Here is a 14,338-nt window from a genome sequence, read left to right as displayed (position 1 = left end):
GCGTAAAGGTTTAAAAATGAGCTAAAATTCTTGTGTTTCACACTAGTCCCTATTCTTCAGCTATCTTTCTTTCGGCCATTACCCTTACCACTGGGTCTGCCTTTTGTGATTTCCATGTTGTCTGGAAATGTTGTGCTTCAGATTTGCGGTCCTCCTGCTACAGCCTCCAGTGATGGCAATTATTAACTTTTCTGAGGGCAATATTTTAGCAGCTCTTTCAAAAGTGTGAAAGATCCAGTAGCTTTACCACTGAGTATTTATTAGAGACACCTATGAAAAACCATATGGGGCCCAGTGGTGCCTTACATTAGCAAGAATCTAAGGAACCAAGTAATGAGGTGTTTATCTTAATATGTAATTTTGTATCACTGAAGTTAAGACATCTTTGTTCAGTAGATAAAAAGAAACTGCTTTATGGGGGCACATTCAGTGCAACAAACAAACAAAAAACTAAACAAACAAAAACCCTGTAAGGATTTACAATACTATAATTTGAACAAGTGTCCAATGCCCTGTACTTTTTTTAATGTGGAAAGAGAAATTCCTTTTGAAACTATTTGAACCCTGGACAAAAATAACATATCCTCCCCCACATTTTCTGTAGTGTAACTGACTCTGTTACAAATCAGACTTCTTCGACCTTGTAGAGAGGACATTGGAACTCTCCTGCCATTGCCTCTTTTACCGCACCAGCACCTGGGAAAACTCAACCATCTTCAATAGCAAATGGATAGCCCATAAGCCATAACTTATTGTATCCTTAATTTGAGTCAGTATGTGTTTATTTGGTCCTTAGCCTGTCATGTGACAGATGGGTACTGTGCCAAATCTCAGTTAAAGGTGATGTTCATTTTGCCCAGAGTACACTCACAGACAAGCCCAGCACATCCCAGTCTGGGTTAGATTACTAACGAAAGTCACTACCTCACCACAAGCTAATGTCACCCTCTCCATTTTACTCCTTTTGACTCTATTCAGAGCTACAATATCTTCTATGGCAAGGGCATCTAAGGAAAAAGGGTCAACCCCCTTTTCATGAATCACAACAAATTCTGTTTCTTAATCACTACAGGCTTTCTTTTTCAGTTCTGTTATTGTTTTTGTTCTGTTTCCAGTGAATTTTCTTTCAGCATTTACAGATTGTCCCTCCATCTTCTGTACTCCTGTAATGAAACCCAAAATTCACTTCTGTTTTCTCATATTCTAAGGGCACATTTCACGTGAGGATGTAAGCATTTTCTATTCTTCATATCAGTATGCTATTCTCCACAATCCAAAACAAGCCCCATGATTAAACTCATATCAGTTTCATATTTATGCTCCATCCTTATGATCTCAACTATAAAGAGGTCAATGGGCTTCTTTGATTCCTTCATGGTCAAAATGGAATCTACCACAGCCTCTGTTAAGACGTCTTCACGTTTTGCATGGATGCCAACTTTGTAGAGATGATCTGGAACCTGGATAAGTGTTTCCCTGCCCATCTTTCTGCTTACATTGATTTTTTTCCCCAAATCATGAGGCCCTTTTCCTTTGGAGCTTCAAATCCCTTAGTTATGATTCTGGGGTGATGGCCCTCAGAAATAGGCTGAGTTTTTTTTTCTAGTTCCATTAATTTGCCTGTGAATTACATTTTTTTCAATAGAATATTCCATTCTGTAAATGTTACACATTTTCTTTACCCATTCTTCTGTTGAGGCACATCCCAATTGTTTCTAACTTGTAGCTATTATGAATAGAGCAACAATGAACACGGTTGAGCAAATGTCTAAACAATAGGATGAAGCAATCTTTGGATATATATCTATGAGTAACTGATATAGCTGGATCTTGAGTTAGATCAATTCCTATCTTTCTGAGAAACCACCACACTGATTTCCATTATGGTTGCATAAGTGTGTATCCCTACCAGCAATATATAAGTGTTCCCCTTACACCATATCCTTATCAACATTAACTGTCATTTGTTGTATTAATCTTAGCCATTTTAACTGTTGTAAGTTGAAATGTCAAAGTAGTTTTGATTTGTATTTCTCTGATGGCTAAGGATGTTGGACCTTTTTTAAGTGTTTCTCAGCCATTTGAGTTCCCTCTTTTGAGATATCTCTGTTAAGATCTGTACCCCTTTTTAACGGGGTTTTTTAATCTTGGGTTTGTTTTTTTAGTTCTTTATATATTTTGATATTAGCCATCTGTTGGGTGTGTGGTTGGAAAAAAATCTTTTCCCATTATGTAGGTTTAGGTTTTCGTACAAATGATGGTGTCCTTTGCCATGCAGAAGCTTCTTGGTTTCATGAGGTCCCATTTATTAAGTGTTGATCTTAGTATCTGTGCTAACAGTGTTCTGTCCAGAAAGGCGTCTTCTGTGTCAATAAGTTCAAGGGTATTTCTCACTTTCGTTTCTATCAACTTCAGTGTGTCTGGTTTTAAGTTGATGTCTTTGATTTATTGGGTGTTAAGTTTTGTTCACAGCAATAAGTATGCATCTATGCATATTCTACATGCTGCCATCCAGTTTCACTAACAACACTTGTTGAAGATATTATCTTTTCCAGCTGCCACTGACTCATTCTTCTTCCTCCACAATAACTGGCCATGACTAGTAGGTGTATTTTCTCCTAGCTGTGCTGACCACTGCTGAAAACAAGTGAAAATTGATTATAATTACAATTCTGTTAATCATAAGAGTTCTATCTGAAATTTTCATCCTCTTAAATCATCCTTATTTGGTGAATATTTTTTTGCAATAAATATGAATTTCTCTCTGTGTGCCAGCTCTTAATTTCTTACAATTTGTTACTTTGAAATATCCACTAGTTTTATTTTGAAAGGGTATACTTTGAATCATATACATCTATGTTTTTATATTTATAGAGAGAACTCAATTTTGAAATTATACAAAACTACAGGTAGAAAGAAGAAACAAGGGAAAAAAAACCCTTTACTATCTCAGTCCACAGTTAGTATAAAGTCATGTATATTTTGGAGTGTTCTCTCAATATCCATCAAAGGAATTATAAGAGGTACTTAGGCAACCCAATCAGTACCAATTCTGGCGGACTGTAAGTTAAGAAGCTGAAAAGATATTCACAATGAGAAAAATTGTGAACTTATTTTAATAGTCATTTTATAAGTTTTTATCTTTTTAATGCTCTGATCAATCTAGAGGCTTTCAGTGGGAATAATATGGCTGAAATTCTTTTATTCTGCACTAATATCCTTTTTAAAATTTATTTCTTTTGCAATATTCAAGAAATGCAAACTTGGAAAATCATTCTTAAATGGTAATGTTCTGCCATCTGCCTAAACAAATAGCCATACAATAGTCCATAGACAAATCTTCACAATAGAGTCGCACACTGATTTTATTGCTGTAGTAAATGGCTTGTGGACCGGGAAACCTATACCTTGCTTTTAAATCTTTTATAATATTCTTTTTCTTGCTCCTAAAGCTAGGGTTTACTCATTCTTCTCTTAAAGTGCTGTTCTTTTTATTGACTCCAAGATTGCTATCAGATGTCACCCAGACTACTTTGCTATATATCATAGTTCCCATTAAAGTATGTGACTACGAACATATGGAAATAATACTAAATAATGCTGGCCGCAGAGCCTCAGTGCACCCATGCATCAGGAGAAGCAGTAAAATGTTTACTGACTAGAGAGGTGGTACTTGACAACAGAGTTGCAAAGGACCCCTTTGTGCCTTCTTTATGACAATATATCAGATCGTTTCGTTAGATGCTGCTTGCATGCAAACTAACAAAATCGGGGGTATATGCAAACCATCCTTCTATTCACTAATCTGTCACATAGAATCACTTGAGTATAAGGTTAATTTTAGGACTATAATTGTGTCTTTCTATCTTTCTCCAGTATTGGCACAGCTGGGTGTAAGACATAACTGCACATATAAGGTGACTGTCATAAAGGAATACACAGTTATTTACTTTGTATCTTGAGACTTTCTGGGAGGTTATCATAACAAACTAATAAACACTACTGACAATGGCAAAGAACTGATACACGTGCATTCATAAATCAGAGAGCTGAACAACTGGTTAAACATTGCATTTGAATTCTTATGTGGCATTGCTCTGATATTTATAGCCACTGTTACAAAAGAGGTGAACACCTTAGCAACTAAAATACCTAAACATCATTTACCTACATTTAAATATTAAACAGCTCTCATAGTCAGAAAGAAACTTTCATACATAATCAAAATGTTCCCTACAAATTTTAGAGAACAAATTGCTACATAGCATGCCCTAAATTAATTGTAACTATTAGTATGCATTGTATCATCTCTCTCACCTTGAATATTAGTGTATAGTAATATGCTAAGACAGTAACACGTTTTAAAAGTAATTTAAGCTACTAATTATTTAAATGACTTTTTAGTAGTTATTTGATTTTGATTTCTCCTGGTACAGAGTACAATCTTTTTTTTTTTTTTTTTTTTTTTTTTTTTTTTTTTTTTTTTCCGAGACAGGGTTTCTCCGTGTAGCTTTGCGCCTTTCCTGGAACTCACTTGGTAGCCCAGGCTGGCCTCGAACTCACAGAGATCCGCCTGGCTCTGCCTCCCGAGTGCTGGGATTAAAGGCGTGTGCCACCACCACCCAGCCTGAGTACAATCTTTTTAACTATCATGTTGAAGTAAAATGTTACTCTATGATCTGCTTTATTTAATGAGACATTAGAGGAAGTTATGTGTATTCCTTCCAGCCCTGGGTGAAATATTTCAAGGATACTTTCCTTCTATCATAGTGGTTTGTTGTGTTCTGACATGACTTCTTCGGCACTCTGTGTCCCCTAGGAAGGCAAAGAAAATAAAATACAAGCCAGGCAACCCAAAATGTACATTAAACACAAACAAGAAACAATCCTTTATTGAGAACTGTCACATCATGATCCAGAGGATCTTGATTGATATTACTAATTGGGTTCTGACATCATAAAGTACATAATAAGCTGATTTTGCCTTAGTGGACAAATAGAAAGTCATGAAGAAACTGAACTCTGCAGGAGAAAAAGTTTCAGATGATTTTTTTGGCTCCTCAAATGGACAAGAATGTAAAGATCTAGAAAAAGAGGTTACAAAGTCAAATGTAAATTGTGTATGTGTTCCTTGGTAGACTGGTTTGCCTGTGTTTGGACAGGATAATATTTTTGAAACAGAGAAGGAGAAAGAAGAGATATTGCTGGGAATCTTTGTGATGTAAACTTGCAATTCAGAACCCAAGAGGCTGAGGAGGCACTGGTGTGAAATTGTGTACTGTACAAGGGTATACAGAAAGGCCCTGCCTCAGAAAAATAAAACCAAACAAACAAAATTGCAAAATCATTAGTCAATCTAAGTATAAATAAGTCTTCAGTGCAGGAATACAGTGGAAGAAAGTGCAGAAATTTGGGGATTTGAATAGTGGCTCCGTCTAAATGAGGACTGAGAATATATGTCCTTGATAAGGCATGCATCAAGTATGCCTACAGTCATAGGTTTGTTCTCACCAAAAGACAGAGCCAAAAGTTCTCTAACTAACAAGAAAAGGAAGTAATGAATCCATTGCACACATCTGTGGCCACACCTTCTCAGTGCTATAATGTTCAGCTCTGTTGTTCACACTTTACATCGGTTCTCTCAAGGCAGACACCAAATTGTGACAGCAGTACTCAGCTAATATTTTTTTTTCAAATTTAAGAACCAGCAAGAGAAGCACAGAAATACAAACTTCACAAAATCAATATACCTAAAATTAAGTTGTGTTAAAATATATTGTGGGGTGTGAATAAATAATGTCTAAGATTTGTTTTGGAAGAAGCAAATATTTAGATATAGATTTAGGCCCATGGAGATCAATGGACTTTAATAGCTAAGAAGTCAGGCAAAGTATAAGAGGATTGCCTTAGTAAATAAGAAGCCTATAAACCATAATTCAGTTCATGTCTGCTGAGAAATGCAAAAATCTTTGGACTTTCATTGATACCAATCAGACTGAGCAATCTCCCACATCAAAGAACAAAACTACAACCATATATTTCATAAGGACAATAAAATATCCAAAAATGCAGCATCTTTAAACTAGAGTCAAAGTTAAAGAGTTGAAACTCTCCTTTAATAAAAAAAAATATTGAGGAACAATTATTAAGAGATATTCATGAGCAAAGGTGGCATCTAAGCAATGTTGAGTGAGGCTTCAGAATTGCTATAATCTCTCAGAGAATCCTTACAAGTAGACATGCTCATTGTAACTGTGTTGAGATTTTGTAGCTGTTGTCTTTGAGTTGAAACATTCCCTCTTGGAGGGAGGAAGGAAGTATATAAGACTCAGGAAGTTTGGAAAATGTACAATCCTCCAAAATCTTAGAAATTGACTGAATTCACATGGACTTTCCAGGTAATAAAGGCACAAACACTTGCTGCGTAGGTGAGACTCTACTACTCTCCTTTTAGGTTGCCTGGAATTAGGCAAAAAAAAAAAATGCAGAAATTGATTTTTTTTTTTGCAAATTACCAACCATTCTAATATAGGATGTCCCCTGGTAAGACGCCTTGCTGTTGACCATGCTTCTGTAAGCTACTACAGTGAAATCCTTGCTTCCCCAAGAGAGAAATCCATGCAGTCAGGTCAGTTAGTGCTCATCTGAGGTAAATATTTATTGGTATGTCTCTAGAAAAATCTCACAATGATATTTACAGTATAGAACATTTAGTTTCTTATTTTCAATTACAGATTTTTTTAGATAAAAATAATCATATGGAGTGGGAAAAAATTCTAAATGGCATTAAATTTTTGAACTTTGAATTAAATCCAGTACCTTAACGGAATTTACGGACTGACTGGTGTGGAGAAAGCATGAACAGATTTAGCAGTGATAAATGACACTAAACTGAGTATTGATGATAAAAATGTCAACGATGGTACTTTTGAAAAATCACAACCAGTACATCACTTCTCAGGTTTGCAGATGAGCGCAGGTGTGTATGAGTCTTGACATTCTTTCAACTGAAAGTTAAGTGAGATCACATGATTACAAGCAATTATGAGATTAAAGCATTGCCAGTTCGTAATGGGTGTACTCAAGTGAAGAGGCACAATCTCCAATACTAAACAGAGCAACAGATTACAGAACAATAAAAAAGCAAATAAACAATCAAAAAGGAAGTGGCAAGTACCCCTTTCAAAATTTTCATATAGGTTTTATTAACAGTAATTCATGTTTAGAATGTTTAGCCACATTCGTCCCCCTGCCTTTTTTTAAATCAGAATTAAGGCTATTCCTCATTCTTCTCTCTTCTTTTTGTAGTAATTAGGAAGTTGTGTCTGAGTTTCTCACACATTCTTGGTGCTTTGTTTTCTGTTCCTTATGAACTATTTCCAGACCATTTTTTCCTTTGCAGATACAGTGAATAAATGATAGAAAAACCCAAAAGAAAAGTACTCTTTAGGAAACTCATTCATGTCTTCAGAGTGTAAGTAAGAAGTGTACAGATAGTTCCTAGTCTGTAAAAATGTGAAGTCTCTATTATTAGAGAAGGACCTAGAATATCCTGAGCACTAAAGAGGTATGAGGTACATTTAAAGAGTTTGAAAATATGACATTCCTTTACTGCGCATTAGCTTTTGGATATTTGTCAGGAAGTAAATACTAGATTTCAGTACTTAAGTAACATGACAATAATTCTACATGGGATATAAATCTATAGTAAGTATGGATAAATTTTGGCTACTGAATTTATGAAGTAACAGAAATATTTTTGATGGCTTTATGGAGTAAGCATTAATCTCTTTGTTGCATTAAAAGAAAACCTACAAGAATAAAAACCAATGAGTCGCTAACAGATATGACAAAGTCATCTTTATCACCATAACAAAAAAAGGTAAGGCTAGATGATCAATGTAAAACTAAGGTAATAATTAACAATGTTCAGAATTTTGCTAATCATGTACTAATGACTATGTCAATTAGTGTTTACCAGGTCCACTGAAAAAAATGGCATTGCAGATTTCATATGTGAAAAGACACGGGAGCTGGAGAGACTTCACAGTCATTAAAAGTGTATACAACTCTCTCTTTTTCTCCTTCATTTTGGTTTTTTGTTTTTGTTTTTGTTTTGTTATTTGAGACAGTGTTTCTCTGTGTAGCTTTGCGCCTTTCCTGGACCTAGCTCTGTAGACCAGGCTGACCTCGAACTCACAGAGATCCGCCTGGTTCTGCCTCCCAAGTGCTGGGATTAAAGGTGTGCACCACCACCACCCAGCTTTCGTTTTGGTTTTTCAAGACAGGGTTTCTCTGTGTAACAGTTCTGGCTCTTCTGGAATTCACTTTTGTAGACCAGTTGGGATCAAACTCACAGAGATCTACGTGACTCTGCTTCCCAAGTACTGAGATTAAAGGGATGTGCACCACCACATCTTGGCAGGTGTGTTACAGTACAACTCTCACAGAGAAGCTGGATGCAGTACCCAGCTTCCACATGGGCAGCTCAGAACTGCCCAAACTGAAAACTCTGAAAATCCAAAAGAATTGACTCATTTAGCAATGAGTGCTACATTATTTCCTTGGCATTGAAGTACTTTAAGTTTTAACTAGAAAACTGTGAAACTTTCATGCATTAATTATTAGAGAAAAGTGTAACAGATAAACTAATGCAAACCTGAAATCTTAATTAAACTTTACTGTTGGAATGGAAAGAAAAATAAAAAAAAACCCTCAAAACCTCGAATTTTAGTTTTCCACTGAATATTAGAAAATTGGTTATTTTAAGAACTAATTGATCAGGAAACTGTAGTAAGATCCCAAAATGGCATTTTACAAAAAAAAAAAAAAAATGGATTAGAAAAGAAAGAGAAATGTCTTTAACACTGATGAAAATGGAATGTTACTGTTTTCAATTCTAAACAGGAGTGACTGTCAATGATAAACTTGTAGGAAAATATCCATATGATGAAATTCTCCATGGAAATTATGCAAAAGAAGCATCCTGAATATGAGCTGTATTGATGGAGTATATCTCTTCTTTCAAGTTTCCAAATCATATTTATTTCACTGAAACAAATTTAAAGTTCGCCCTGAATAATAACTTCACTTCCCTAACAGTGCCTATAAACCTAACTTAAATGGCCTAACATTTTACTTTTATTGCTGTTTGCATGTAATTTATGATGAAAGAGGAAATATATATTTTCAATAAAATACTAGCATAATATAATTTCTCTCAATTTTTAACATATTAAATAGTGAATAATTCAACAAATACAGGATTGTTATTATTTTTGTTGTTTATTCTTGAAATACACATTGCATCAAAAGTAAAATAAACAATTAGCAAGAGAATTTAATAAGTGTTATTATCACTGTTTATATCACCTACTTCACATAAAAATCAATGAAAAAAATCATTGGTAAAGAAGACAATGATATTCTAATTGCATTAGGCTTTATATGAGTTGACTTATGACGCATATTTTTTATAGAACAGATATTAATCAACTTGGCAGTTATTCTTGAGTTTAAAATTGTGTTAAATATTTTGAATAACAGTCTAAAATCTTATTGCAGCTATTCTAGCATTTGCATTAAATATAGAAGTAGTTGCATCCAAATGATAGAGAAGAAGTCTCTTCACTAATTATTTTACAATGTCACCACATTTTAAAATTAATAATGACCTTCAAGATCATAAAAAGAGACTGATGAACTGATGTTAAACTATTGCCAAACCATATACTGAAAATTACAGTGCAATATGAGGCAACACTATGTTCCTGGGAATTTGCTCAGTCTCCAAATTCATCAACATTAAATTTAAATAGGGAAACAACACAGTTCTCTTATAAGATTTAATAATCATCTGTTATCCCAAATTCTGTAGTACTTTCAGCCCATATGTTACTAAAATCTTAACAGACATTGAACTACACAACTTTAAAAGAGTTTTTAAGATTCAGAGGAATTTCTTATATAATTATGAGTGTAAAACTCATCCTATCAACAGAGATGATAAGATCTAACTTTCTTATTAAAGTATGGATGTTAAATTTCTTCATCATCAGTAAAATGACATCAATTTCAGAACTAATTTAAGACAAAGGAATAAATGTATTAGAAATTTTTGGCTACCTTACAGAAATGAAAAATTGCACCTCACAAGAGTTTAATAAACACTAATGCACTCTTTTCCAACATACTGTCATAAGTATGTGCATAACTATTTTTTGTCTTGATAATTAATCATTGTAAATAGTGCTTTAGTGTTATTTAAAAGTAGACCTTGGCTGATTATTCATTTTTTGAAATAAAAAGAAAAAGAATCAACTTAGTATCTTGAATTATATTCCAGGAATGAATTAGTACCATCATTTCATGAATAACTTAAGCAAGTGAATGTAAAATCACATGCTTTCCCTACCCAACCAGCAACTGCAGTGACTAGTTAAAAACCTGCTGCTACAAAGTCACCTAAATTCTTTGTTTTTTTTTTTTAAATGTTTTGTGAAATACTTATTATATGGATAAATATTGACAAGTAATGTCTCTTTTATTGATAATATGAAATTTTATCTTGGTAACAATATGCATATTGGCACATCAATATTTGGGAATCAAAAAAACATATTACTGAATTCAAATCCTTGTTTTGTTATTACTAATTTTGAATTCCAAATCATTTTCACAAAAATTCATTCCTTTTCTATAAAACCAGATTATAATTCTACTTAATTTATGAGATTATTATAAAGATCTGATGCTGCACTTAAATACTTATCAACATTCCAACAATAAAAAATTCTAGTTAAGTTCTGTCAGCTATATTACGTGACATTCACAGGAAATATGTATATAGTAGAAGAATGACAAAAATGTGGAAATGTTATTGCTTAAAGAACATAAAAAGTAAATAATGAATAACAAATGGAATAAATCACTTTGAAAGTAAAATAAAGGACTGGAGAGATGGCTCAGTGGACAGGTGTAGCTTGAGTTTTCCTGCCTGGCCCACAGTCAGGGCAAATCTCTCTCACTTGCCAGTCCCACAGCCCAACCAAGTAAACACAGAGACTTATATTGGTTACAAACTGTATGGCCGTGGCAGGCTTCTTGCTAACTGTTCTTACAGCTTAAATTAATCCATTTCCATTAATCTATACCTTGCCACATGGCTCATGGATTACCGGCATCTTTACATGATGTTTGTCAACCTAGGTGGCTGGCAGTGTCTCTCTGACTCAGTCTTCTACTTCCCAGCTTTATTCTCCTCCTTGTCCCACCTATACTTCCTGCCTGGCCACTGGCCAATCAATGATTTATTTATTGACATATCAGCAACACACTTGACATACAGACCATCCCACAGCAGACAGGAGCACTTACCGATCTCACAAGGGAGCAAAATCACATTTTCAGTATCCACATGGTGGCTCAGGAGTATCTGCAACTCCAGTTTCAGGGACTCTAGCACCTTCTTCTGGGCTTTGTAGGCACCAGACACACATGAATTGCATGTAGAAAAAAAAAATGCTTATAGTTGAAAATTTTTCAAGGTTAAAAATAGTTAAATTAGTGTTTGTATAGAAATTTTTCTATGTAATACAGTTGTGTATCCCTTCACAAATAAAGACTAAAATTGTGATACTTTTGGATATTGTTTTTTAAGACCTACAATCATCAGAAATAAATTTTTAGTGGCCAGGGTTATACTTGGTGTGAAAGAAATATAATACTTTGTTAATTATTGTTCACAAATTGATACGGGGAAAGTGAAGTTAAATCAGTTTTCTTTTTTACTTCGATTCATCAAACAAGTACTTTATTTTATGTACAGCAATGTTTTGCATCTTGATTTCACTACAGTAGATTGCTTTGACCTAGTTTTAAACAGAATGATAAAGAAAACCTCTAAATGTGTTATAAGAAGTTTAAAAATATATGTAGGCTTGAGAGAGAAAAGAAAAAAAGGTAGAGAAAGTACTTAAAAAAGAAATAGAATTTTTTTTTTTTTTGTTTTTTCGAGACAGGGTTTCTCTGTGTAGCTTTGCGCCTTTCCTGGGACTCACTTGGTAGCCCAGGCTGGCCTCGAACTCACAGAGATCCGCCTGCCTCTGCCTCCTGAGTGCTGGGATTAAAGGCGTGTGCCACCACCGCCCAGCTAGAAATAGAATTTTTTAAAAAGCTATGTAAAGATGGAAAATACACAGAGAGTCTGCATACTGTATATTATTGTGTTGTCTTTGGGATTTTTTTTTTTTTTAACTGCAAAGATACATTTGATTTTAGGGACTGCTAAGTTAAACCAACATATATCTTAAAGGTATCTTGAGGTCAAAATTTGGGCCTAAGGACATGTTGCTTTGGAAAGGGGGTTAAACAGAAGAGGAGAAGCTGTGGATTCCTTCCAGGTTAATATGGTTCCATCAAGGAACATCCCCTGAGAGGTCTCCAGATGATCCAACATCCAGAGCAGCTTCAAGGCAAATGGCTGAGAAGATGCAGCTTCACAGACTACTCCAGTCAGGACTTGACCATAATCCTAAATTTTCTTAGGATCCCCATAAGATTACCAAGGCCCTCAACCAGTAGGAAGTAGCCTAGAAAAGTATACCCCCATTCCTAAAACTGGGATTATGAATATTTGTCTTTGTTTAGGGAGTTTGGTTACAAATTGTTATTGGTCATAGTCAATCTCTTTATAAAAGAAGAAAGGGGGATATGATATAGAAATGATAGGAAAAGGGGGTAGATTATTGAATCTATTTAAATACAAAAAATAAAAAAACTATTAATCTTACATACTTTACATTAGTATGGATTTCAGTTTATTGACCCAAATTTACAGTTAATTTTGTTATACTGTATGCATATTTCTACTCTTATTTAAAGTATTATGTTTATACAACCCATTTAAATATGCAATGTATAGTTATAAATACAAATTAATAGTCATCTATAATAGTCAAACTTATAGTCATGCTAATTAGGTTTATTGATATGCAGATATATATTTCAGATGGATAAGTAATCTTCAAACTTTTCAAAGACTTACAGAATATGGCATTTAAAATGCTTTAAGAACTTAGACTTTCCTGGACATTGAGATATGTTGCTCCTGGCAGCACCAATCTACTTTAGAGAAGATGATAGGCATCAAAGAAACTCCATATAGAGTTTTCTTTTTTTGTGGCAAAAATTAGCCATTTGGACAAGAAACTGCTCTTGTCTGGACTGCTTGACAGTTTGTATAAACTGGACATACAGGGCCCATAGGAAAGTGACCACTGAAATTTGCGAAACCAAGGCAAGATGGTCCTTCAGATTCTTGCTTCACAGAAGAAATTGCCAGACAGTCTGCAGGACACAGAAAAAAGCAACTGATGAAATTTGCTAATAGGTGAAAAAATTCTTCAAATTTTCTGCTTCACAGAAAAATCTGCCAGAGACTCTAAGCCTGTAAGCTGAAGATGGATGCCCCAATGTTACAGAGGAAATTTGAGTGACTGTCTAGGCAGCCAGATGTCTCTATCATTTCTAAAATTATGGAAGTTGCTTGCAATGCACTTCCTGTTTACTCAGATAATATTATATCCTTCTGGGTTCTTTGATGGAGTTGAAGACTAGATAGTTATAGTTTTCCTTGGTTATGATAAAAGTTAAATTAGATATGAAACTTTAGACTCACAAATATAGGATAAATTATAGAATATTTTCTTTAATTTTGCCAAATACAAATAGACTAGATATTATAACTGTAATTCTTGCATGATAACTATTTTGTTATATGGAACTTTACTATGTTAAAAAGAAAATCTTCCTTTTTGATTACATACAAAGGGGGAAGTAATATTGGATGGTCTTTCTGTATGCTGTGAATACGTGTTGCTACGATTGGTTAATAAAGAAGCTACTCTGGCCTATGGCAAGACAGGTTATAATCAAGTGAGAAATCTAAGAGAGATACAGGGGAAGAAGCATACAGTTAGGAAGATGCCATCCAACTGCCCAAGGAACAAGATGCCTGCAGACCAGTAATGCCATGGCCACATGACAAAATATAAATGAATAGAAATGGGTTAATTTGAGATGTCAGAGCTAGCTGGCAATAAGCCTGAGCCATAGACCAAACAGTTTGTAATTAATATTAAGACTCTGACTTGTTATTTGGATACCAGTGGGCAGGAAGAAAAGCTTCCAGGTATAGGGAAATATTTCAGCTTACCAAACTCATCCCATAAAATGATCTTTTAAAATCACCCTTTCTGTTCAATATGAAAAATGTGAAGTTGGGCATTTCTTTTAATTCCCCTGACCTAGTGTACACTATGAATAATACAATATTAGT

The 14,338-nt window shown here is 34.4% G+C and overlaps 1 pseudogene; it reads right to left on the bottom strand.

The window, feature by feature from the left end:
• Window positions 1-625: 625 nt before the first annotated feature.
• On the bottom strand, window positions 626-1,612 carry LOC131894714 (T-complex protein 1 subunit zeta-like; annotated as a pseudogene).
• Window positions 1,613-14,338: the final 12,726 nt, after the last annotated feature.

The sequence above is a fragment of the Peromyscus eremicus genome, chromosome 17 (assembly GCF_949786415.1).
Source record: "Peromyscus eremicus chromosome 17, PerEre_H2_v1, whole genome shotgun sequence".
NCBI classification, from domain to species: domain Eukaryota; kingdom Metazoa; phylum Chordata; class Mammalia; order Rodentia; family Cricetidae; genus Peromyscus; species Peromyscus eremicus.
The sequence above is the reverse complement of the archived record's forward strand: the minus strand, read 5'-3'. Positions and strand labels throughout refer to the sequence as shown.